Below are 23,551 nucleotides of genomic sequence, written 5' to 3' on the forward strand. Positions count from 1 at the left end.
GGGTGGCTCAGTCGGTTAAGCATCTGCCTTCAGCTCAGGTCATGTTCCCAGGGTCCTGGGATCAAGTCCTGCATCAGTCCCCACGCTCAGTGGGGAGTCTGCTTCTCACTCTGCCTTCTGCTCCCCCTGCTCATGCTCTCTCTCTGACAAATAAATAAATAAAATCTTTAAAAAAAAAAAAGAGGAACTTGATTTTAAAATTTCTAGATCTTTGGGATGCCTGGCTGGCTCAGTTGGTAGAACATGTGGCTCTTGATCTCGGGGTTGTGGGTTCAAGTAGGGAACTCAAGGGAGTAGACATTACTTTTAAAAAGTTCTAGATCCTTTTCAACTGTTGAGACAATGAACACATGACATTAGAATCCTATGCATGATATGCATATCATGCTTGTATGACTTCATCCAGCCAGAAGTGGGCACTGGCAAAGCTTCTCAAATTATGAAATTTAACACTTGTTAGTCAAAGATAGGATAGTGGTGGAGGAAAAAACTCCAGAAGGCAAAAGTTCAAAACAGGAGTGGCTAGTATTAGCCACCGCGTAATGAGCATCTACTATATTTCAAGGACTTTACAGCTTTTTTATAAAATCCTTCCAAGATAGATAGTATTACACCTATCTTCCAGATGGAAAGATCAGGGCCGCATCCTTGCAATTAAATAGGGATGGGCTTTGAATCTTTCTTTGTCTTAATTCAAATTTACACTTTCTCCAAAATTTCAGATTGCCTTTGGGTACAGGCTTCAACCTGTTCCCTCCAGAACTGTGCCAGAGATCTGTTATTTTGAAGAGATGGCAAGTTAACACTCACCGGTCTCTGCCTTATAACTGAAACGTTTGCAACCCCCGCTCTGAGCAGGTGTGCTGAGTTGCAGTTACCCTGTGATGTTTGCGCCCAAACTGAAGATCCCTATCAATGAGTAAAATATGAATGTGAGAAGAAGCAGTGATGGCCTTCTTCTTCTTCCTTTTTTTAAAACAAACCAGCATTTCTGCATCAGAGTGAATGTTGTGCCCTTTGCAGGGGTCCCCTGGGAGTTTAACACACTTGGCCCAAAGACACTGCTCTGACATCATGTCTCAAGCTCCTCTTCTGGATTTGCTCTGAGCCCGAAGCACGTTCTTTTACATTTCTTCAAATGATAGCAAATCTTTGTCCTTTCCAGGTGGATGTGATTTTGGGAGACAGCCCTTTGGAGCTTCATCCAGTGAATAAGGTGGGTCAACAAGCCAGGTTATATATGGAGTTCAGAACATGTTGTGAACAGAGTGTAGTGATTCTGGTTTTCTTCGGTGGTTTATTAAACCGGCTCAGAAGGATATTGTAAGAAGGCTCTCGAAGTGCTTTGACAAATGCCTGCAGCATAGGAGAAGTGCCCCAGCTCCTGAGCAACCGCTTTGGAGGGTGATGGTCATCTGACCACGTGAGCTCTGTTCCGACAGTAGAAGAAAGAAAAGCACCATTAACTTTAGGGCCAGATCTTGCCTGAGCTTTGGGTGCTGTCACCCTCTGCAAGGGGAGCCTGCATTGTTATGAATGATGGCTCTATAGTAAAAAGAACCTGGGTGTCAATGTCTGCTAGAGTCACACATTTATACTGAGCAAACAAACACGAGTAAAAAGGGCAGGTGAGAATTCGGAGAACCTCATGCTCACTAAAACAAAAGGCAGTGTGCTACCTTAAAACAGTCGGAGGGAAGACAGGATGAGAAGGGCAGCAGGGGAAATGACGGTTCTGGCAATAAGAGGGAAGCGAGGAGATGTCTGAAATGATATTCTTATCTGCGGAGGGTGGCTGTTGTCATAAGGACTTAAAACGCGTCAGGAAGAAATTGTGCACTTGATGTCTAAGCCTGGGGCATTTCTAAGGTATCTTCATATTTAGAATTTTAAAGGGCGTTTTACACGAATGTATTTTGCACTGATGTGTTGTACATCAGAATTCAGCTCTTTCTCTTACAAAGGGCTAACATTTTACATGAAATTTCATTGTCATGAAATCTCTCAATCAGAAGGAATGTGTGTTTTGGCTTAATACAGTTATCACGCAGTGGGGAGCTGGGTAAGAATAATTACAGTATGACTAATGTCCTGGGTTTCGAAGCATTTAGACAAGGTATTAGTACATACTTTCCATCTTCAGAACCCACTGCAGTATTTTATCTTATTAAGTGGCATATCACAGACGAGGGTCTGTGTAAACATTAAAAGCTACCCACTAAATCAAAATCATTTCAGTTACTAAGTTACTAGTAAGAAGAAGGGGGCGGCATCTTACAGACCCAGGGGAGAAATAATTTAGTAAATGACTGATATCGCAAGGTTCCCAAGATTTTACTGTTCATTATGAATACCATTGTCTTAATTAAGAGTTCTCTTTGGAAGAAATGGCACAGCGCCTTTGCAGTGGGCAAGAATACCACTTATGCATGAGTCCAGGGTGCACAGATGGTTGTCTTGTTATTTACATAAAAATCTTCAGTAAAAGAGGTCCTTGTTAAGACTGTAAAAGAGAAAATAAACCGTGCTTCTGCCCTAGCAGAGGGCATTTCAAACAAAGGTATTTTGAGAAAGCAAATCTTGGCCTTGCATTTGGATTGCGTTTGCCTGGGAATCTCAGAGGAGGGGCACCAGGAAGAGAGAAAATGGACTTGTGGCCGTGGGGGGGGGCGGGGCGCTCTGGCTGCCCCTCCCCCTCCACAGTGGCCCAGCTCTCCCTGCTGGGAGATATGACCTGAAGAACCAGGACAGCCGGATGGGGTAAATCTTTGTTCTGCTTTTCATAGGCCATAGAGTTTCATTCAACCAGCTGAGGTCTCCTTGGCTTGTAAACCATATTTTAAAATGTTTACCACATTGAGCTATTGCAAGGCTTAGATGAGAGAACCAATCTATCCTTCAGCAAATGGTTCTTGCGTGACAGACTAGTCAACGCCTGAGAGACGCCAGTGAGCAAGGCCAGGCCGTGGGCCTCGAGGGCCTTGGAACTGGGCTTCACAAGGCTGTTTGGTGGGGGCTCTGGCAGTGTCAACATGCTGGTGTGGGAGCTCATGGGAGGCCGGTTCCCAGAATGTGGCTTATAACAAGGGTCAGTTCCCTTTTAGGTACCCCATAACCATAGCTTCCTTCCCGCCAGCCACTTTGAATTCCCCAGGATTTACCCCCATCTCGGTCCCAAGGCCGGACTCTGTGGCTTCAGAACGACAGCACACTCCCACCCCGTCCCTGAGAGGTGTGTGTGTGTGTGTGTGTGTGTGTGTGTGTGTGTGTGTGTGTGTGGTGTGTACGTGTATTTTAAGTCATTTGCTTCCGCCCCTCAACACGACCCCTGTCTATTAACAGAGTGAGGGGGCAAAAGCGAGACAGAGACAGAGACAGAGACAGAGAGATTGGGAGAGAATCAAAAAGAGAGATTTCCAGAAAAGGAAGAAACTTAGATCGCTGTCCCCAACCCGCTCCCGCCCCCGCCCCGGATTAAACTGTATGTGGAGGTTAGAGGTGTGGAAGAGGCGATAGGAGCAGGAGGAAGCCCAGAGTCCACACGAGAACACCAGAAACGACAATCACGCACACACAGCGGGCCAGTCCACCAGAAGAGGAGGGATCAGCGAGAGCGCCACGAGGCAAAGGGGAGTCTGCAGCTGGACACCACAATGCCCTTCCCAGCACCATCCAGGATGTGCTGGGAATGCTTGGACCTCTGGACACACCCCACCTGGCCTGACCCGGGGAGTATGTGTGCCCTTTTGTGGAGAGAAGGCACAAGGCCTGAGGCCTCCTGCTTGTGGCACCTCTTAACGTTGTGTCTCAAAGGGCAGAGTCTTGTTTCACCTTCTATGGCAGGTGGAGGGGGCTGTCCACGCAGGCCGCTGTCCCTGCCCGGCTCCCCCCGCTGTCTCAAGGGACGCTGGGACACAGAAAACCCCTGGGTCTCTTGCTGGAAGTATGACTGATTTTGAACCCTTTGCTGCCCCCAATTTTTTAGAAGCTTGGATGAGAAAACTCTTCTAGCCCCCATTTTCTGAAGAAAATCTGAAATTGATCTTCATCTCTGCATTAAATTGGCGCCTCACAGCAGCATGAGGGATAGTGCACCCCTTATTAACTACCACCTTCCGGCACACCCTCCCCTCCTCGCGCCCCCGATTGCTTTCAGTCCGCTCTTTTGGGAGATGAAATCAGCCTACCCTGAGAAACAAAGCAAGGAACCACCGCACAAAACTTTTCACTGGTTGGGTTTGGTCTAAGGACAGTGTTTCATTTCAGCCGTGATGTCCTCTCTATGAGAATCCAGGGGCCAAGTTCCTCTCTAGTCTCAGCATCCTGAGCAATAATACAGTTTTTTACTGAGGAAGGCATTCAGTTTTTGATGCGGCAGAATTTGTCATTTCATATGGTGGCTTAAAAGCTTAGAACCACATGGCGCATCTTTTCTGTATCAACCTCACCTCTGGTTTTAGAATTTCTGTCTTCATTTCTCTCAGTGTCATCTTTTCATTTCACATTTTTAATTGGTTTCATCTTGCTAAGGTGTGTGTATCTTTACAAGCTGCCCTAAATCTTTCGATGAACAAAACCAGAGGTAAATAACTAAAGGATCCACAAGCCCTGTGTTTGGCTTACCTAATAATATCATGATGGTAAACTGACAGAGAATTTTCTAGAAGGAGATAACGTACTCATCAGAGAGCTCAAGGATCTCACCTGGCAGATTTGAGTTCTTCCTGCACGTTAACAAATTGACACTTGGCTTCCTGTAAGAGTCTGTTACGGGCTTTGAGAGTGTGTGTCTGTCCCTGAGAACGCTCATCTTGTACCTTTTATGCCAACCGCTGCTGCACTCTAGACAATAGCAATCCTCCTCTACTCCCTTGAGCATGGCAAACACTTTCCTACCTCAGGGACTTTGCACATACAGGTGCCTCTGCTTGGACGGTCCTTCCCCCTGCCCTCTCCAGGCCTCTCTTTCTCATTATTAGAGCAATAGCCGTAGCAGCACATTAGAATGATCGGGATGGAGGGGGAGAGGATATATTAATCCCCGGGCTCCCACGCAGACAAATTAAAATAGAATCTCTAGGGGTGGAGCCTAGCTACTGGCATTTTTTTTTTTTTAAGCTTCCCAGATGCTTGTAATTTTCAGCCAGGGCTGAGAATCACGGCTGCAGTCTCAGCTTAAATATTAGCTTCTTAAAGAGGCCCTCCTGGACCACCTCTAGGACATAGATACTGTCTTGTTGCCTAGCTCAGCTTCTTCTGTGTTTCCTTTGTAATAATTGCTACAATTTGTAATTAGTGTATTTATTTGAATGGTTTTGTTTGCCCTCCCCACCCCCCACCCAACTAGGACATAGGTACTGTGAGGACAGGAAATCTATCTGTCTTGGTCTTTGTGCTTTTCTTCAGTACACAGTGTCAGGCGCATAACAGGATTCTGAGTCTACAGTGATGACGATGGCCCTCAAATGATGCTACTGGCCTGTGGGGCCTTCTGGAAGCCAGTGAGTCTCCCTGGAACATTATGAGAGAATCCATGTCAAGGCTCAGTGGCTATTTTCACTGGTAAAATGGTTGCACACACTTTCCTTTCACCTGACTCCTGTGTCCCAGGATTTTTCAAGGGAAATCTGTAAATAAGTCCTGATTCGGAGCATTTCCTTTATGTGCTGGTCCTTCTCCTTCACTTGATTTTAACCATTCTGAGTGCGAGATTCCATCTTGTTCCTCTTTGTGTTCCCAACCTGCTCCAGCATCCCGCACTGAATCTTACACATAGTAGGGGCTCTATAGATGTTTGTTGACTTGAATGGAGTTTACTTTATCTCTATGGCACATAGATATTTTGACAAAGATTTCACCCTGGGCAGTAGCAGTTGTGATTATTCAGGGACTGGAGGCGTGGGGGATTGTGAGCGTGTCATGAAAGTTAAACTTGTTGGTCTAGGCATCTTCACCATAACTTAGATGCAGATGGTCTCTACACCTGGATTGCACAGAAGAAAAAAAAAAGTAAATTTGTGTTTGGAGGCAAATAATGAAACTGTGAGGAGTCTGAAAACAACTCAGTCACCTACCTCCATAACACAGGTGCTGGTCCAAAAAAGGGTGATTTTATGGTGGGGCAGCTTGAGCTCTCACTCCGGCTGAGTCAGTTCTTTCTAAATTATTATTTGATAGTTATTAATAAATCAAAGGAAAACAAACCGCCCACCTACTGTTTTCCCTCCATGGTTAGTATGTTCACCAAGCTGACCTGTATGTTCTAAGGTGCTTTTTTTCCCCCAAGCTTAAATTAACTAAGACCAGTTAGAGGAGTGGACCTTTCTTTCTTTCTTTCTTTTCTTTCTTTCTTTCTTTCTTTCTTTCTTTCTTTCTTTCTTTCTTTCTTTCTTTCTTTCTTTCTTTCTTTCTTTCTTTCTTTCTTTCTTTCTTTTTCTTTCTTCCTTCCTTCCTTCCTTCCTTCCTTCGTTGGTGGGAAATGGAGAAGCTTCTTATCTGGGGAAGTTTTCATATTGTCATGGAGAGAAATGCACGTGCACACACACACACAGGGGTAAACCCACACAAATGAAATCCCCTCTTCAGAGAAGCCAGCTACAGGAAATTGACTTATGCACAGGAACTTGCTAATCTCTATCGTCACATTCCGATTGTTCCTGCCACCTCAGTCACTACGCACACTACACCCAACCATCTTGGGTTGGATTCTCTACCAGCTCGCCTCTTATATTTTTGGTTCTTCCAATGTGAATCAGTTATATTCTTGGGGAGAAAGGAATCGTTGATCCCAGAAGGAAATCCTAAGAGTGAAAGGGCTCGGGTAGCTTTTGCTTTTACTTACCTGCACTGAACAGATTAACTTCCAGAGTCAGTCATTTTGGTGTCAAGAAATTTCTTCAGCATTCTACAACAGGTAAGACTTTTACTTCTTTAAAAATATTTCCTCAGTGTCAAAAGAAATCTCTCCAGTTTATGTAGCTTTTACTCTAGGCTAAACACAGTAATGATCTTCCTCTACCTGTTGTAAAGTATGAAACCATTTTATGGGGGAAAGGGGAGTTGCTCTGGTATCCAACTCCCCCCGCCATCCTGACAAGATGCATATAGCTTTTGAAACGTTACAGGTTATAATAGTTGGCTTTTGTTTTTTCAGATATTCTCCTAGAGAATTCAAATGCTTGTGACTGACTATGACCGAGTTCAAATATTTGGGTAGTTTAAGTATCACCCTGTGTTTGACAAGTAAATATAAAGATCCTCTCAGTTGTACAAATGAATTTTTTTTTAAAGATTTATTTATTTATTTATTTGTCAGAGAGAGAGAGAGAGGGAGAGAACATGAATAGGAGGAGCGGCAGGCAGAGGGAGAAGCAGACTCCCTGTTGAGCAGGGAGCCTGACGTGAGGCTCAATCCCAGGACCCTGAGATCATGACCTGAGCCGAAGGCAGACGCTTAATGACTGAGCCACCCAGGCGTTCCTGTACAAATAAGAGTTTTAAAATTTTCTAAATCATAAAAGAAACCAACCAAAATTCTGATGATAAGGATTTGGATCTGGAATTCCTAGCTTGTTTGTTGCGCCTATTGCCAGTGCTCAAGTCCTCTTTCCACAAGTGGCATGTGATGCATAAGTATCTATTTTTAAATTGAATTAAATTAAATTTAGTTTTTGAGGTGGTTTGGTTTGGAGACATGCTGTGAAGTACCATCAATAGCTTGGGTTGTACCTAAATAAAGCCAGGGAAATCACTAGTTTTAAGTGCTTCCCTAAATTAAAGCTGCCATTGAAATATTCAGGCAAGCAATAAATAGTCAATAATCACTTAATGATTCCAAGCTGGTGCTGTGGAGGATATAAGAGAAATGTAAGGAATCCTCTACCCAAAGGAATTTATGATCTAGTAGTCATGGTGAGAAGTAAAATTCAGAAAGCAGTGCAAGATGGGAATTGTGTGAATACTGGGGTGATGTGGGCTGTAAGTTACAGGAGTTCCAAGAAGGGGGTTTGAGGGTAAGCTAAAGTGGGTCTGGAAGTCATGGCCTTGGAAAGACGTGAGATTTGAGTAGGTGGAGAAAGGGGAGGTTAATTCGCACTGTGTAGGCAAAGACACAAAGCTGAGACTGATGAGATGAGCGGTCCAGTGGAGGAGACTGGCCCCCCAAAAGAAGAAAGTTTGTTTTATACATTGTCAGGAAACAAGCTTGGAAAATTTGGGTTATAGACAGGTTACAGAGGACCCTGAGAGGCTGCTGAGCAGAACAGATGCCTTTCAGTAGTGTTCTGGTTTTCTTAGGCAATCAGGCTCCTCTTCTCAGCTCTCCCAGAATTCCAAGTGACAGGGAGCCAGAGGTCCCAGCCTCTTCGTGTTGGTGCTACTTTATGCATCTGTGCCTGAGGGTTCCTGTAAGACTCCATTTCTAGTTCTTACATGTTCATCATCCAGTATTAAAGTGGTCTTCCTCTTGGGAAGATGAGCCGGTTGACCGAGTGAGCCTCTAGTCTTCAAAAACCAGTCCGAACATTCCATGAAATCTGTATTGCTTCCTTTGCATATCTGAATGAGATGTTATGTATTAGGTGGTACTTTTCCCCCAGTGATTCAGAGCATTTATTTTTTCTGAACTGTGAAAAATTTGCATCCATCTAATAACAAAAATACAGTATGGTGAACAAGAATCCAGACTTTGGAGCCAGATTACCTTGTGTTGAATCTGGTGCTTTTGCTTCCGAGCTGTGGGAACCTCGGACACACATTCTTCAATCCTCAGATTAAAAACAAGTATCTGTAAAGTAGCTCTAATAACTGAAAATACCTATGTCAGAGAGTTAGGTATAATTCTCTGTAAGGATAAAAATGAGATAAAAATATGTAAAGCATTTAGCCTAGTGCCTGGCACAAAATCAACTGTCAAGAAATGTAGCTATTATGGTTGTTATTAAGAACTTGGTGGGGACATGAGAGTGAAGATGATATGGTCCCCGGCTGGGAACAAGATATCTGTAAGTAGCTCTTTTAATGCCAGTGTTCCTTTCAAAGGAAAAATGGGGCTAATGGGTGAAGGCTGGACATTAATATTTTTTGAACACCAAGTATGGAATAGGCACAGGGTTAGCTATTTTATAGCAATAATATATATATGAAAAAAGGAAAACAAGATTAGAAATGGACTTTTTAAGCCTTTCCATATCTGATTGTCTGACTTAGGAGACAACGCTTTGAGTGACTGCTGTGTTATTTGTGGGCATCTGGGGCTGATGTTGCTCTCTGAATGCTTTGGGTGGAATTTTAGGGGTGTTTTTGGCATTAGAGGCAGAGGTAGAGGGTGACTCTTCTTCCCTGGCCAGCTTAAATTAAATTATTTAATTTTATAGTATTTCAATTTTAGTGCCAGCAAGGCATAACCAAAAATCCATTTCTATTCACTGACCATGTTGACAAGGAGTGCCCAAAGTGCCGATCTGGTTTCTAGATGCTTGGGTCTCAGGTGACCCAAGATTGAAAAGTGTCCTGCTTTCCTGTTCCACTCTCCAGACAAGAGATTTTGGCAGGGGAGGATAGAAAGCACCCTTTTGAAAAAATGCAAATATGGCCAATATGTTCATTATACAGGGATTTCTCAAATATGTGTGCAGATTACCTTGGTCAAATAGTAATATTGTTTCCCTTCTAGAGCCCCACTAATAACAGAAGGGAGGAAAGTTTGGGGCTTTGTGTATGCAAAGGGGTGAGCCCAAGTCAGGCTAGGGTGCCAAAGTGGGGCATGACAGGAGCCAGCAGGACAGTAATGGGTGCTGGGGGGGGCAGTGCAAGAAGGAGGGTGTCCAAGATGGAGAGGGTGAATGGAGGCAGGTGGACAAGCACCAGAAACTAAGTCTCCTCCTATGTGGCTCTTTAGTCATTTGACTCAAGCAGCTGCTTGAAGCCCCAAGCAACCTCTTGGTGCTTTGTGTAAGAAGATGTACTGTTCCCTGGATGTGGACAGTTGTTCAGAGATGATTTGATTTGTTTGGTTTTGGCCCGGAATCGTAATTCTTAAACTTGGCTGGACATCAAAATCACTTAGGGAATTTTTAAAAACTAGCACTTCTCATGTATCATATAGCAGCCCTGGGGTTTGGTGCAGGAATCTCTGTGATAATCAGTACAAACCCTTTCCCCCAGGTGACTTCGAGGCAGCTGTTCTATGGGTGAGCATTTGAGAGCCATTAATCCAGAACTCTTCTAACGGAGCTCCAAGCACCAAGATGGTAAGTTGAGTAAGTGCTGAAATGAGGCCAAACGATCTTCTCTTTGTTGTGATTAATATTGACATACAGAAGTATTTTCCTTTGTTTTGAATTTATTTCTTAGGAGAATTCCTGGGGATGGGATGACTGAGTTAAAGGTGTGGACATGTTTAGAGTTTTCATCAACCATATTTACATTTTAACAATCAAGTGGCAAGGCACCACTCTAAAACTTCTGTTATATACATAGAGAGGCTGTTCATTATTACTCAGGGAAAGCCCAAAGAAAGGAATTTGCTTTCAAGGGAGAAAGTGCCAAATCACCTTTCCATTTCTCTTTTCCAGTAAAACAGAATACTAATGAATTACTTTTGGAAGAAAATGTCAAAACATTACAGAACACTCAGTTGCTTCTTAGAGCCTAAGTTGGAGCTGCCTTATCTCTACGCTTGGTTTCTTTTAATACTGTAGTCAGCAGTGACCTCTTCCCCATTTCGTAGAAAAGAAAACCAAAGAGGAGAGTGGTTAAGTAACAGGCAGTATGGTTCTAATCACATTTGCCGTGAGAACTGTGCATAGTCAGTCACTTAGTCATTGTTTGAGTTAATAAATAATGGAGTAGTTGTTACAGGTGATCCTGTGAAAAAACACTAGTGGGTAAGTGCATGAAGAGAGTATTGTCCAAACTGGGGGAGGGTGGGTGGAATTAATTAACCCAGATAGACCTCCTGCTCTATTTTTTTTTGCATTATGCTTTATTCATTATATATTTGCATAACTTGCTAATCTAAAAGCACGGTCATTGTTTGTTGCAACAGATGGGAATAGGGTGAATTTTCAATGGCTTCGGTAAAAAAAAAAAAAAAAAAAGACATGCTCTTGCAAAATATTCAAGTGAGATATTTATAGTGGTGTGCGGGAGCCTGCCTGTGCTCGTTTGCAAGAGCCGATTGTAATATTTCCAGAAATTTTGCAATTTTGTTAAACACAGCCACCATTAAAAATTAAATTCTATAACTTACAGTTCAAGAAATTATGTTAAAAATAAATGTAGTAAATACTCAAAACACATTACTTCCTAGTTATTTAATACATTTTGCTATTATTGATGCTCTTGAACTTACTTCAAGTTTGATAGGAACATTATGTAATAGTGCGCTACTGAGCATTTCTTTCCAACTCTGCATTCAGGTTCGTAGCTTGAACCTGGACACAGTAGGAGTGTTTACTCCACGGAAATTGGCAAACACCATAAATCAGGCTCCCCGCACTATTTTTGAGGAGACGCGGTTAAACATCTTATCAATATACCATAAAGGAACAATGTAAAATAAAAATATGGCAACTTGGCAATATGTGTTAAGAACCATTAAAATGCTCATACATTTTGATCCCTTAATTTTATCCCTGGGAATTTATTCTAAATAAATAATTCAAAGTAGGAAAAAATAACATGCAGGAACATATTCACTCATAACCTAAAGAATAATGATTCTGGCAACATTAATTCTATGGAGTACTTTGTAGTCATTAAAGGAAATGACTTTATGGTAGCTATGAAAATATATTTGGTATGGTGTTAAATTAGAAAAAACAGGATTAAAATTTTCACTTATATTCTGATCTTATTATGAATGAAGATTAAATGTGAGGGTAAAACACTGTAAGCATTTAGTGGGTTAGTATGGTGAAATAATGGAGTTTTGTTTTTATTTCATTTATTGGAGTAGTGGTGTGTGTGTGTGTGTTTAAAAAAATATGGAGAGGGCCTGTAAATATGTGATCTTAAGCGGTTTTAGCATTTTGTGGTCCAGATGAGGTTTGCCTTTGACATGCAGTTATGACATGCAGGTATGTGACTCTCTGGGCTGGGTATTGTAAAGGGAGTTTGGACCCAGGCAATCTGGAGTGGTAGATGGTAAAAGGGTTTCTTTCTTTTTTTTTTTTTCAAGATTTATTTATTTATTGATTGATTGATTTATTGAGAGAGAGAGCAAGTAAGCGTGCACACCCCTGAGCAGGGAGAGGGGGAGGGTGGGGAGGGGAGGGGGGAGGGGCAGAGTGAGAGGGAGACAAACAGACTCCCTGCTGAGCTGGTAGCCCGATGGGGGGCTCGATCCTAGGACTTTGAGATCCTCACCTGAGCCAAACGAAATCAAGAGTCCGAAGCTTAACTGACTGAGCCATCCAGGTGCTCCATAGGGGGTTTCTTTAGGGCAGCTCAGGAAGGAGGAAGGAGTGACTGACTGGGTATTGAAGACTTGCTAACGTAGACTGCAGAGGCTGAGAAAGAACCCAGAGAAAATCAACTGGCAAAGCCCAGAGAGAGTAGAAAACATTTCTTTGGAAAAGACAGGGAAATGCTGGCCTCAGAGATGAGCAAGATGGATGCGAAAGCAGTTAGATTTAGATCTGAAAACAATAGGACTCAAACCAGAGTGGAAATGATTCTCCTAAATCATGGGTTCTCAAATTTTAGTGCATTTAAGGGTCATCTGGGTGGATGGGGGTCATGTTAACAAATGCAGCCTTCTATGCTCTACCTCTGGATTCTGATTCAGTTGGTCTGGGGGTTGGCAGGAAATGTTCATTTTTCACAAGTCTTCCCACTCCGTAAAGTTTTTTGATACAAATGGTCTGCAGGTCATACTTTGAGAAACACTGCCAGATTAAAGGTAATAGTTTGGATGGGCCGAGGGAATGTATATCAGTGTGTGTGTGTGTGTGTGTGTGTGTGTGTGTGTGTGTGTGTATTGAGTCTGTAGAGACAAACTAAAAACAGGAGGCCGTCCTTATGGCACTCCTTAACTAAATATACTTTGCACCACCAAATTCCCTTCCACCGTGAAACGACTTTTGTGAGGCATTGGACCCACTGGAAGTAGCTGTGAACGAGGGTACTACAAGGAGGTAACACAGACAGGAGGTCAGAGGGAGAGTCTAGGACCTGTCACCATTCTCTTTCAGACCCCTGGGAGGTGGTCATCGAAAATAAACGTGAGTAGAAAAGCAGTGCTATAACCAGAAAACATTTTGGATCTCAGTGTATGAAAGAAGCAAAGAAAGTCTAATTTTTTGATGAAATGTAGTACTTTCTTATAAAGAACTGTAGCACTCAAAATAGTAATAACACCAGACATATGTCATAACAGCAGCACATCACAAAATAAACATATGAAAGTAAATGATATTGCAGCAACAGGAGCCATGATACTGAGGTTATCTGCTTCGCCTGGCTTTAGAAGAGCTTTAGTGATTGTAGTAAGCTCTCAAATAGCCTTTCATATCTTGGGTTCTTCCACCTTTATCCTGAAGATGAATCTTTTACTTTAAAAAAGTTTCACATTCCTTATCATCAGGGCCGCTAGTCTCTAGGGACATGGATGGCATGATAAATCAAGAATAAATCACAATCCTTCTTAGCACTAGAGGCACCACTCAGGGTCTGTTGGGTGTGTAAGGGTGCACCTCCTGACTATCCTATTCATGAAATACCCACTCAAAACGGTTTTTCATGGACAGATTGGCTTACACTTCAGAGCAGTGTTTCCTAATCACTTTTTTTTTTTTTTTGCTCACAAATTCCTTTAAGAATCTGTTGAGAACCAAAGACCTTCTTGAGAAAAAGCCCAGGAATGCAGGAACATGCACATTTGCCATACAATTTTAGGGGACTTTGGGGCCCTCTGAAACCCATCCATGACTTCCCACTAGTCCAGAGTCCTCATATGAAGAACTCCTGCCTCAGAGGTTGTCAATACAAAAAAGTTCTGATTATCGCTGATGCTGGATTTAGCTGCCAAAGAGAAATGCTGACTTCCCAGGTGATGGTTAAAATGAGGACAAGATGGCAGACATACGTATAGTTTTATCGTACTGGATCCTTAACTTGAGTAAATGCGTGGACATGTGGGGCGGAGTTGGTTTTCAGAATATCTGTGACTCATGCTCTAAATCCTTAATTCTGAGATTATAAGATTATAAGAGATTATGTGAAGCCAGAGTTAGTTCCCATTTGGGAAACCAATCTCTCAAAATTCTACTTTTCTACATGGTCATGTGGTTCCTTTTGGAAATATAGGCAGGTTGTAAGTACTGATATGGCCAACTCCAGAGTATAGTGACAGGTGTGGGGCCAACTGTCGCCCCCCGGTGAATACTGGATACTCGGTCAGGCTGCTTTTCTGTTATGTGCTTGGTTCTGAGTGTAAAACATAGGTTTTCCTATCTGAAGCTGAGCATCTGTTTAGGCCGTAAGAACTCTGGAGATAAGTCCTTTCCCTGTGTAGCCTTAAACCACAGAAGCTCAGTTGGTCATCTTTTGTGAGTGGGTACCTGACTTGCAATTTGGAGAACTGGGTGTTTTTGGTAGGAATGTCACATCTTTGTTAATCTCCTATCTGCTTGGACTGTGATAGGAGCTCAGACAAGGTCTGGAGATTTACCTGAAACCCAACAGTTTAAATTAGCCAATTCTGTTAAAAGTGATAAGACCATGTTATTGTGTCATGTTAGTAGAGTGGGCAGATACAGGATGGGGAGTGGAAATGCACCCCATCTTCAACCTTCCATAGAAAAAATATGGGCAATTGGCTAAATGAATTGTGAAATATGAGTCAGGCTTCTCTTGGTCTTGCATAGCATAAGGGTTATACATTTTTTTTAAGATTTTATTTATTTATTGGGGGGGAGAGCACAGAGGGAGAGAGGGAGAAGCAGACTCCCCACTGAGCAGGGGGCCCCATGTGGGGCTCCATTCCAGGACCCCGAGATCATGACCTGAGCCAAAAGCAAAGGCTTAACTGACTGAGCCACCCAGGCACCCCAGGATTATACATCTTTTTCAAGGTAGAAAAAAAGTCTATGACAAATATATTCAAATAATTAGTGCAGCTCAACTTCTACAACCAGTTTAAGTATTGTACACCTATGACTGGGTCTCCTACCAATTTCAATTCAGTGTATTCAGTGTAGTTAATTTATTTTAATTTAATACATTCAATGCATTTTAATAATACTGCATCATAGAATACTCAGTTACAGCCCACAAAACAGAAATAGTCCATGTACACCAAAGGCCAATAGCAAACACTCCACCCCTCTTGTCTCGTGAACATTGCCCTCCCTGCTGCGTCCTTGTGCCTGGCCACCTAGTTGCCAATGCAGGGAACTGACTGCACGTATCTCTTCTTTAATGCCTTTGCATTCTTTCAGAGGATCCTTTCTTTGGGACAGGACCCCTGCTTTTCCTTTCCTTTCCCCACTGCCATTCCAGCTGATGCCTTCTTAAGCTCTCCCGAACAAACAAATCTCAACCTGAACCTTCTTCTCAGTTGCCACAAAATTTTTTTCCTGCATTTGTCCCCATTGAAAATGATCTCAACCATGATTGAGAAGTGTAAGAATGCCTGTGAATGCCAACAGGGAAAAGGAAAGCCATATATTTCAATTCAAATTTAAATGATATGAAGCCACTGCCATCAACTACAAAAACCCTTAAAGGATTTAGAAATCCCCTTTGGTATACTTTCTTTAGATAAAACCTGGTTTTCTTTAAGCTCCAGTATCTTTGGGCAATAACTTGCCAAAATTCATATCAGTAGTCTCTCTCTCTCTCTTCTTCTGGTTGTGATAAGGGAGTACAGAGGGTGTTGGACGTACATACAGGAAATAGGAGGGGAAAAGGCAGAAAAATCTCACTTGTTGACAGTACCACAATTTCCTACATCTGCTAAAATAATATTGTCACTATATTCCTATACACAGACTATCTGGTAATATCAGAGAAATATCTGTAATAATGTGGACTTTCACAATATAATAGTAATACATGTTCATCTTAGCAAATGTGGCGTGTAACCTTTAATTTAAATATAGGTGTATATATTTTATTCGTAAGTATTTAATGAAGTTTTTACACATTTAATACGTCATCATGCTAGTGCTTTCCCTCCAAAATGTGCAGAATGTATAGAAGGAAGCTCAAAGTAAACATTGCTTCCTAATATAATAGGAACACAGCCGATGCTTAAATGGATCACTTGAATTAATGAAGGGCTGGAAACCATGGTATCTTTGCTGAGTCCCATCACTACCTTTTCTTTCTTTTCATCCTCTCTGTCTCAGGAAGAGCAATCTCTAAATGTGGATTGTGGCATTGTTTCTATTCAATTCTAGAGCCATAAGAACACATGGACAGCAGGGGAGTTCTATATAAAACCTGGGTCAAAAGTTCAAAACCCAAACCAATAGTTTTGGATTTCCCCAAGGGCTACCCATTTGACATGTCGCCCAGGAAAGACCCAACACACAGATATGTGGAAGGAAAAATAAAAGTTCTCTTCCAACAGGGGCTAGACTCTTGTGGTTGTCAGTGTAGAAAGTAGATTGTACAATTGTACTCATGAGAAAAAATCACCAGCACTTTCAGCTTCAGCTTATGTTCAATTTTATTTTCGACATGGGACCAGCCAAACTTACGAAGTTACATGATTTTAAAACTTCCCCTGGTTAGCTGGTCCTTTCTTCCGAGGCTGTAATGATCATGATTTAAAAAAATTTTCCTACATTCAATCACGATACTTGGAATTTAAATGTTAGTGTTCCTTCCGTTATATATTTGGTCATGACTGGTTTTATTTCTCAACATGTATGTAGCTCATTATTTTATCTGTCATTTGTAATTACTTTTCTTTCTTCTGCCAATTTTGAGAGTGCTGAACAATTCTTAAATACTAGATTGTTAACAAATAAATTACTGGGGTAAAATGTAGGATAAATAACAAAACAAATTTAGTTGCCTTCAGAATCTTTTAGAGTTTGATCAGGAACTTTCAAATTATTGTCAAGTTTTTCCTTTTCCTATAAAATATTGGCCAAAGTACAATTTATAAACAATGTCACCAGTCAGTCAGGGAAAAACAGTTGAATGATCCTTTCTTCTCACTACTTAGTAGGCTCTGTTCCAAATTATTATTCTGAGTTATTTTAGATGGCTATTAAAAGGCCTCTTTTCAGAAAAAATTGCAAGGAACTGGGCAGTAGGAATGACTAACCTTAAAATGTTTATAACCTTTGACCCCTTCTAAGAGTTATTTGTAAGAAAACAAGAAATATTTAATTATAATATAAAAGCTTTTTAACACAAAATTTTTTTATAATAAAGAAACCTAAAAACCAGCTAAAATGTCCAACAGAAAGGCATGATTAAATAAATTATATTTAAGCCTACTAAATATTTATTAAAATATTTTTTGAGTGATGTTTAATGACAAGTAAAAAGTTAGAGTATAAAATGATATATTTTTGCTTAAAAAGTCCTATCTATGTTTTTTATACACGAATTCAGAATGTGAAAATAAACCAATATATTAAAAATTATCATCTAGTGTGTGGTAAGATTACATATAATTTTAAAATGTTTTTGATTTTTCTTGTATTTCCTGTAATTAGCATGTATTATTTATATAACAAAAAGGCCCAAACTCCTTATTAAAATAAAGTCAATTTGTGGTGTTATGCTAATGAAACTAGTAAAATGATTTTGATATGAAAATTATTTTGACATTGTGAAGGCAACCCAATGCTTTGAGAGCCCTAAACATATAATTAAATTTTACCTTTTAAGATTTTGAGGATCTTTAGCTTTAGAGGGATATCAAGTCTCTTATACCTTGAAACTTGATAAGCCTTCGAAAAATCACTTTTAATGGGAGATGTTGGAGTTATTGAATAGGTTTGTGAGTGGTTTATGTTTTTAAAATAAGAGAGAATTAGCTTTAGCTATAATAAGAATTTAAGCAAAGTATAAAACATGCAATTGATGAATATAGATGACTATTTAAAAATTTTTATGTGACAAGATTCCCAAAGGTATCCTTTAAGAGGCACATTTTCCTGATGCATCTAAATATTTAACTTAGAAATAATTGACTTTTAGATATTTTGAAAGACATACCTACTAGGCAAATCATAAATGTATTCACTCTGGTGTAATGTAAGGAAATCACCTTGTAGCCTTTCATGGCCATTTTTCTACACAATAATAGATCCAAAAGTCTTATTAGTTTTAAGTGCTGAATATTAGTTGGACTTTTTTTAAATTATTTCAAAGTTGATTAGTTTAGCAAAGAAGAGAGTTTTCCTTTTAAACATGAGTGCAATCTCATGTTTGATTTGTGTAATATTCTTGGTTACATGTTTTGTTTTTGTGTGTGATTGTCTCTGGCTTTGGTTTAACAACAACTCATGATCTTGTCAGGACAGCTGTGGTCGGTGAGACATATCATACAGGTTCGTAATGATTTCAGCAGCAAGTTATACCATACCTGGCTAACAGTAACTTACAAAAATCCTGATTAACTTCTCCCGTATAACAAGAAGTCTGGACCTCTCTGTCTCTGTCATGGGCTCAATGGCTCTGTGGTCTTCTCTTTCATCGTGGTTGCAAGATGGCTGCAGCAGCCTGGAGCCCCGTGTATTCATTATCCATCCCGAGGCGTAGGGCTGGGTGGAGACGGAGGGAGGTGAAGTTGGCAGGGGCTCTCTCTTTTTCTAGGAAAGCAAGAAGTTCCCCAGACACCTCTCAAACAGGTAGCAGCTTCCATGTTGCTGCCAGAACTGGGTTACATGGCCAGCCCGGCTTCGAGGCAGGTGGAGGAATAGGAAATAGAATTGTTTTAATTGTCTTAGACCAGGCATTCATAACAGGGAGGGAGGGACAGGGCTGGAGTGGGGCCGGGAGGGGTGGGGGTGGGTGGCATAGCGTGGTGAGTTAGGGATAGGGTGGTGCTTTGATACCATCCCTAACGAAAGATAGAGTTTTTTAGTGGAGAAAAGAGGCAGAAAAAACTCTTACTCTTTTTATATATAAAGATACACAGATATATACAGATATACATATAATACATAAACAGACATATATATGGTATTAATATTTCATGAGTGGGGCGATTAGGAAAAAAGTGTCTAAAAATGCCCTTGGGAATGATCACACACAAAAAAGTTGAGGGATGCCTGGGTGGCTCAGTCAGTTAAGTGTCTGACTTTGGCAAAGGTCATGATCCTAGGTCCTCAGGTCAAACCCTGCAGCGGGCTCCCTGCTCAGAGGGAAGCCTGCTTCTCCTTCTCCCTCTGCCTCTCCACCCCGCTCATGCTCTCTCTCTCTCTCAAATAAATAAATAAAATCTTTAAAAAAAAAAAAAAGGTTGAGAAACACTGGCCTACACCAAGCGCGATCCATTCCTGAGGCTTTGCATATAGTCTTACAAACAAAATTGGATTCTATTACTAATGACAAAGAGACGCACAGATATCGAATAGAAAACTAACAATGCCCGCCACAATGTCATAGATTAAATTAACGAGCAACTTGCATGATCTTGTAGTTGGCGGTCTTCTCTCATTGAACTATGAATTTCTTAAGCATAAGCACTGTGTCTGATTCATCTTTGTATATTAGTATGCCAGGCCCTCCGTATATATATTTTGTAGATTGAATGGAACCTAACATACATTTCACAGCTGGACCAGTTACCAGATATTTGAACATATCTGCCTACCCAAAAGCCTTCTGCAGCTTCCCATTCCTTACAGGCACGAGGTCTGCTTGTCATTCTCGTTTCTTACCACTTCTGCGACTGGTACCTGGGCTCCCCACACACTGATCTGTTTGGTCCCGAAACACATCCTTGGTCTGAATCATCTGTGCTTTTGCACCTGCTGTTCCCTCTCTTGTTAACCATCAGACTCCTTTTCCCTCGAGACTCTATTTGAAGTCCTTTCCTCTGGGAGTCCTGAGGCCGTTCCACTTGCCTGGAAGGCTTTTTCCTTCCTCTCCAACTCTTTCAAACCCTTCCCTGCACAGCCTGGTTTAAGTCCTGCTTCCTCCCCGAGTTCTCGACGGCGCCCCCAGCCCACATGCGTCTCCTTCATCTTTGAATCCTACTGTGTTTCTGCTCTGTGTCATTCTTGGACGTGCCTCATTAAATAACTCGGTGTTTGAAATGTCTCTGCTGGTTGCCCGACTCACGCATCTATCTGTATCTTTTCTCCACACTAGGCTAAATTCCAAGTAAGCAAGGCAACTCCTACAACGTCCGGTGTTGTGCGGCGCATCCAGGAAACAATTAGTCAGACTTGGTTAAATGATAGATATAATTGATAAATAGCAATAAGTAAAATGAAAGCCAATAAGTACTTGGCAATTCTGTTTTCTCCAGTTCTAAAACCCACTGTGTTTGTGTGTGTGTGTGTGTGTGTGTGTGTGTGTGTGTGTTTTAAAGATTTATTTATTTGACAGAGAAAGGGACAGCGAGAGAGGGAACAAAAGCAGGGGGAGCTGGGGTGGGAGAAGCAGGTTTCCCGCTGAGCAGGGAGCCCAATGCGGGGCTCGATCCCAGGACCCCGGGACCACGACCTGAGCCGAAGGCAGATGCTTAACGACTGAGCCACCCAGGTGCCCCTATTTGTGTTTTAACATGAATATACCTGGCATCATTGGGATCCGTTCACAAGAGAGAAATCTAAAGGCCTTACTGAGGAACTAGAAGCTGGTGCTCACTCTGTTCTGCCTTCCAGTTCCTGATGCTCTCTGCATAAGAGAATTGGAGGCATGGAAATGTGGTGTTAAAGCTCAGGGCTTTGAAGTTAACCAGAGACAAGTTATTTAATTTCTCCGGACCTCAGTCATCATATTTGTGAAATGGGGATAGTATGATTTACCATGTGGGATTGTTGTGATGACAAAATGAGGTCATATATGAAAGGGTCTGTTTCAGGATCTGGTTCTCTGTAGGCACTGAGTGAAGGTGTGTGGATAGTTTGGCTTGTCAGCCTAATGTTTTGGGGTGGGGGGCAGTACGTTTTTGCTTTACTGAATTTCCCTCTCAATATTCCCTTGAAAAGAGGAAGTAACTTAGGTGTACTTTTTAAAAGGGTATTTCTATCTGAGGAATTGGCATAAGGGTAGTACCCACATTTCATAGCATTTTGAGCTGGAACGAAATGCTCTTGTGTTATGGATGATGAAAGTAACGCTTCAAGACAGTGAGCAGCTTGCTCCTCCTTCAAGGCCGGTGGCAAAGATGAAATTGAACCCAGATATCCTGACTCATGTTTGGAGATTTTTCTCCTTGTGTAGGGTTGGCAATCAGGCAAATAAAAAAGCCTGGAATGCCAGTTAGATTTTGAATTTCATTTTTTTTAAGATTTTATTTTTATTTATTTGACGGAGAGAGAGTGAGCACAAGCAGGGGGAGTGGCAGGCAGAGGGAGAAGCAGGCTCCCCGCTGAGCAGGGAGCCCAATGCGGGACTTGATCCCAGGACGCTGGGATCATGACCTAAGCCGAAGGCAGTTGCTAAACCAGCTGAGCCACCCAGGTGCCCTAGATTTTGAATTTCAGATAAATAACTTTTTAGGATAAGTTATATTCCATGACCATCAGTTGAAGTTTAAAAAACCACACCTGTTTGGAGAACAAATGAGAAAAGAATAGATGTGCAGGACATATCTGGTAAATAATTATGCTTATTGTCAAATGTTTTAATAAGCATTGAGACTTTGCCTTTCCAAGGAAAAATGGCACTTTGGGGGAAGTGAGAGTGTTGATCTTTTTAAAAAGTTGTTTTATTATAAAAATTCAAATACACCTAGGGCTCCTGGATGGCTCAGTCAGTATGGGTCTGCCTTTGGCTCAGGTCATGATCTCGGGGTCCTGGGATGGAGCCCTGTGTCGGGCTGCCTGCTCAGTGGGGAATCTGCTTCTCCCTCTCTCTCTGCCCCTCCCCACTGCTCGTGCTGTCTCCGTAGCTCTCAAATAAATAAATAAAATCTTAAAAATATTCAAATACATTTAAAATTCCCCATGCCCATCGCCCAAATTCAGCAATTATCAAGATATTGCCATATTTGTTTCATCCTGTTTTACCCTTTTGCCTACATAAAGTAAACCCCAGACATCCATGTCACTTTGCCCACCTATACTATCCATCTCTAAAATCAAGAATATTTTCTTACAATTCCATGCTGTCATTATCCCACTTAACAAAATTAGCAGCGATTTTTTGGAATTTTCTAATACCCAGTTTATAATCATATTTCACTGACTATCTCAAAAATACCTTCTTACAATTAGTTTATTTAATTCAGGATCCAAACAGAGTCCATCCATTATATAGGTGTTATGTCTTTTAAGTATCTTTGATATTCCTTATTTTTAGTGACAAAAATGAACTGATGAAGAAACACACCGGTTGATGTTTTGGGGTAATTTTATTAGGCTCATAGCAAGTTGCTAGATTGCTCTTATGTAGATGTTAAAACCGAAAGAGATTTTGCAAACAGGGATGTCATAAATGATTATGTATAAGGCGATCAATTCCGATGGTTCTGTTGCTTTGTTTACAGTAGATGGAAAGAAAGAAAATGGAGAGAGATTTTGTTTTGTTTTGTCTTTTGGGCTGATTGTTTTTTGTGTGTTGAAGCTGATTCACATATAATATGGGGGAAAATAACATAATAATCCTTCCTTCCTAGATTGCGAAGGTCAGATGAAAAGCCAGCTGTCTGAGGAAGCTGAGCTTGGCTGTGGAGCAGTGTTTCTCCAATCTGACTGCTTCTGTGTCATCTAATGCTTTACAAATCATTTCTCTGGTTCTTCCCAGGCCCACTGAATGAGAATGTCCCCAAGAGGGTCACAGGGAAACATTTAAAACAAATTCTTAGGGTAATTGTGAAGATGATCAAACATGGGGATCACTGACTCTACCCTCCTTGCACCTTGATCGCTTTATCGGTAAATTGTGAATAATTATACTTCTCGGGGCTAATGGTACTTTACCGCGCTGTGGGTGAATGAACACCAAATGCCTCCTTAACACTTTGCCATGATCAGTATTATGTATCCAGGTGATCCTTATCCAGATGTCGGACACTTGACTTTGGGATGGATTAGTATTCTTCAACTTACATTGTTCCCTGCGTACCATCTAGTATGGTGCCCAGCACAAAGCTGGAGTGCAGTATATATTGGAGAAATGAACACATGAATGATATTATTGAGGATTCAGATCAGTGACACTTCAAATTATCCATCCACAGACAATACAAGGATTTGGCAGGCCACCAGTGCTATTCTAACGCAGGAGGGGTCCAGACTTAGATGGGAATGACCTAGAGAATGGGATTAATGCCCAATAATATATGTCTTCCCATGTCTCACCTCTCTTTATATACTGTTTTGTGTTTTGTAAAACTTCCTTCTCTTGCAATCAAAATTGGCTTTGAGGAAATAATGAGACTGGAAACACATTCATATAAATG

The 23,551-nt window shown here is 41.3% G+C and overlaps 1 protein-coding gene across 4 annotated transcripts in view; it reads left to right on the forward strand.

The window, feature by feature from the left end:
• Window positions 1-1,062: 1,062 nt before the first annotated feature.
• RHOH (ras homolog family member H) overlaps window positions 1,063-23,551 on the forward strand; it is a 47,222-nt gene continuing 24,733 nt past the window's right edge. For 2 of the 4 annotated variants that reach the window (XM_035726051.1, XM_035726050.1), the window contains exons 1-2: window positions 1,063-1,216; window positions 10,165-10,250. The gene's annotated coding sequence lies outside the window, so the exon portion shown is untranslated. Of the gene's footprint in view, window positions 1,217-6,635; window positions 6,914-10,164; window positions 10,251-23,551 lie in introns of those variants that run through there. The other 2 variants (XM_035726049.1, XM_035726048.1) reach the window with 1 other exon arrangement.

The sequence above is a fragment of the Zalophus californianus genome, chromosome 2 (assembly GCF_009762305.2).
Source record: "Zalophus californianus isolate mZalCal1 chromosome 2, mZalCal1.pri.v2, whole genome shotgun sequence".
Taxonomy (NCBI): Eukaryota; Metazoa; Chordata; class Mammalia; order Carnivora; family Otariidae; genus Zalophus; species Zalophus californianus.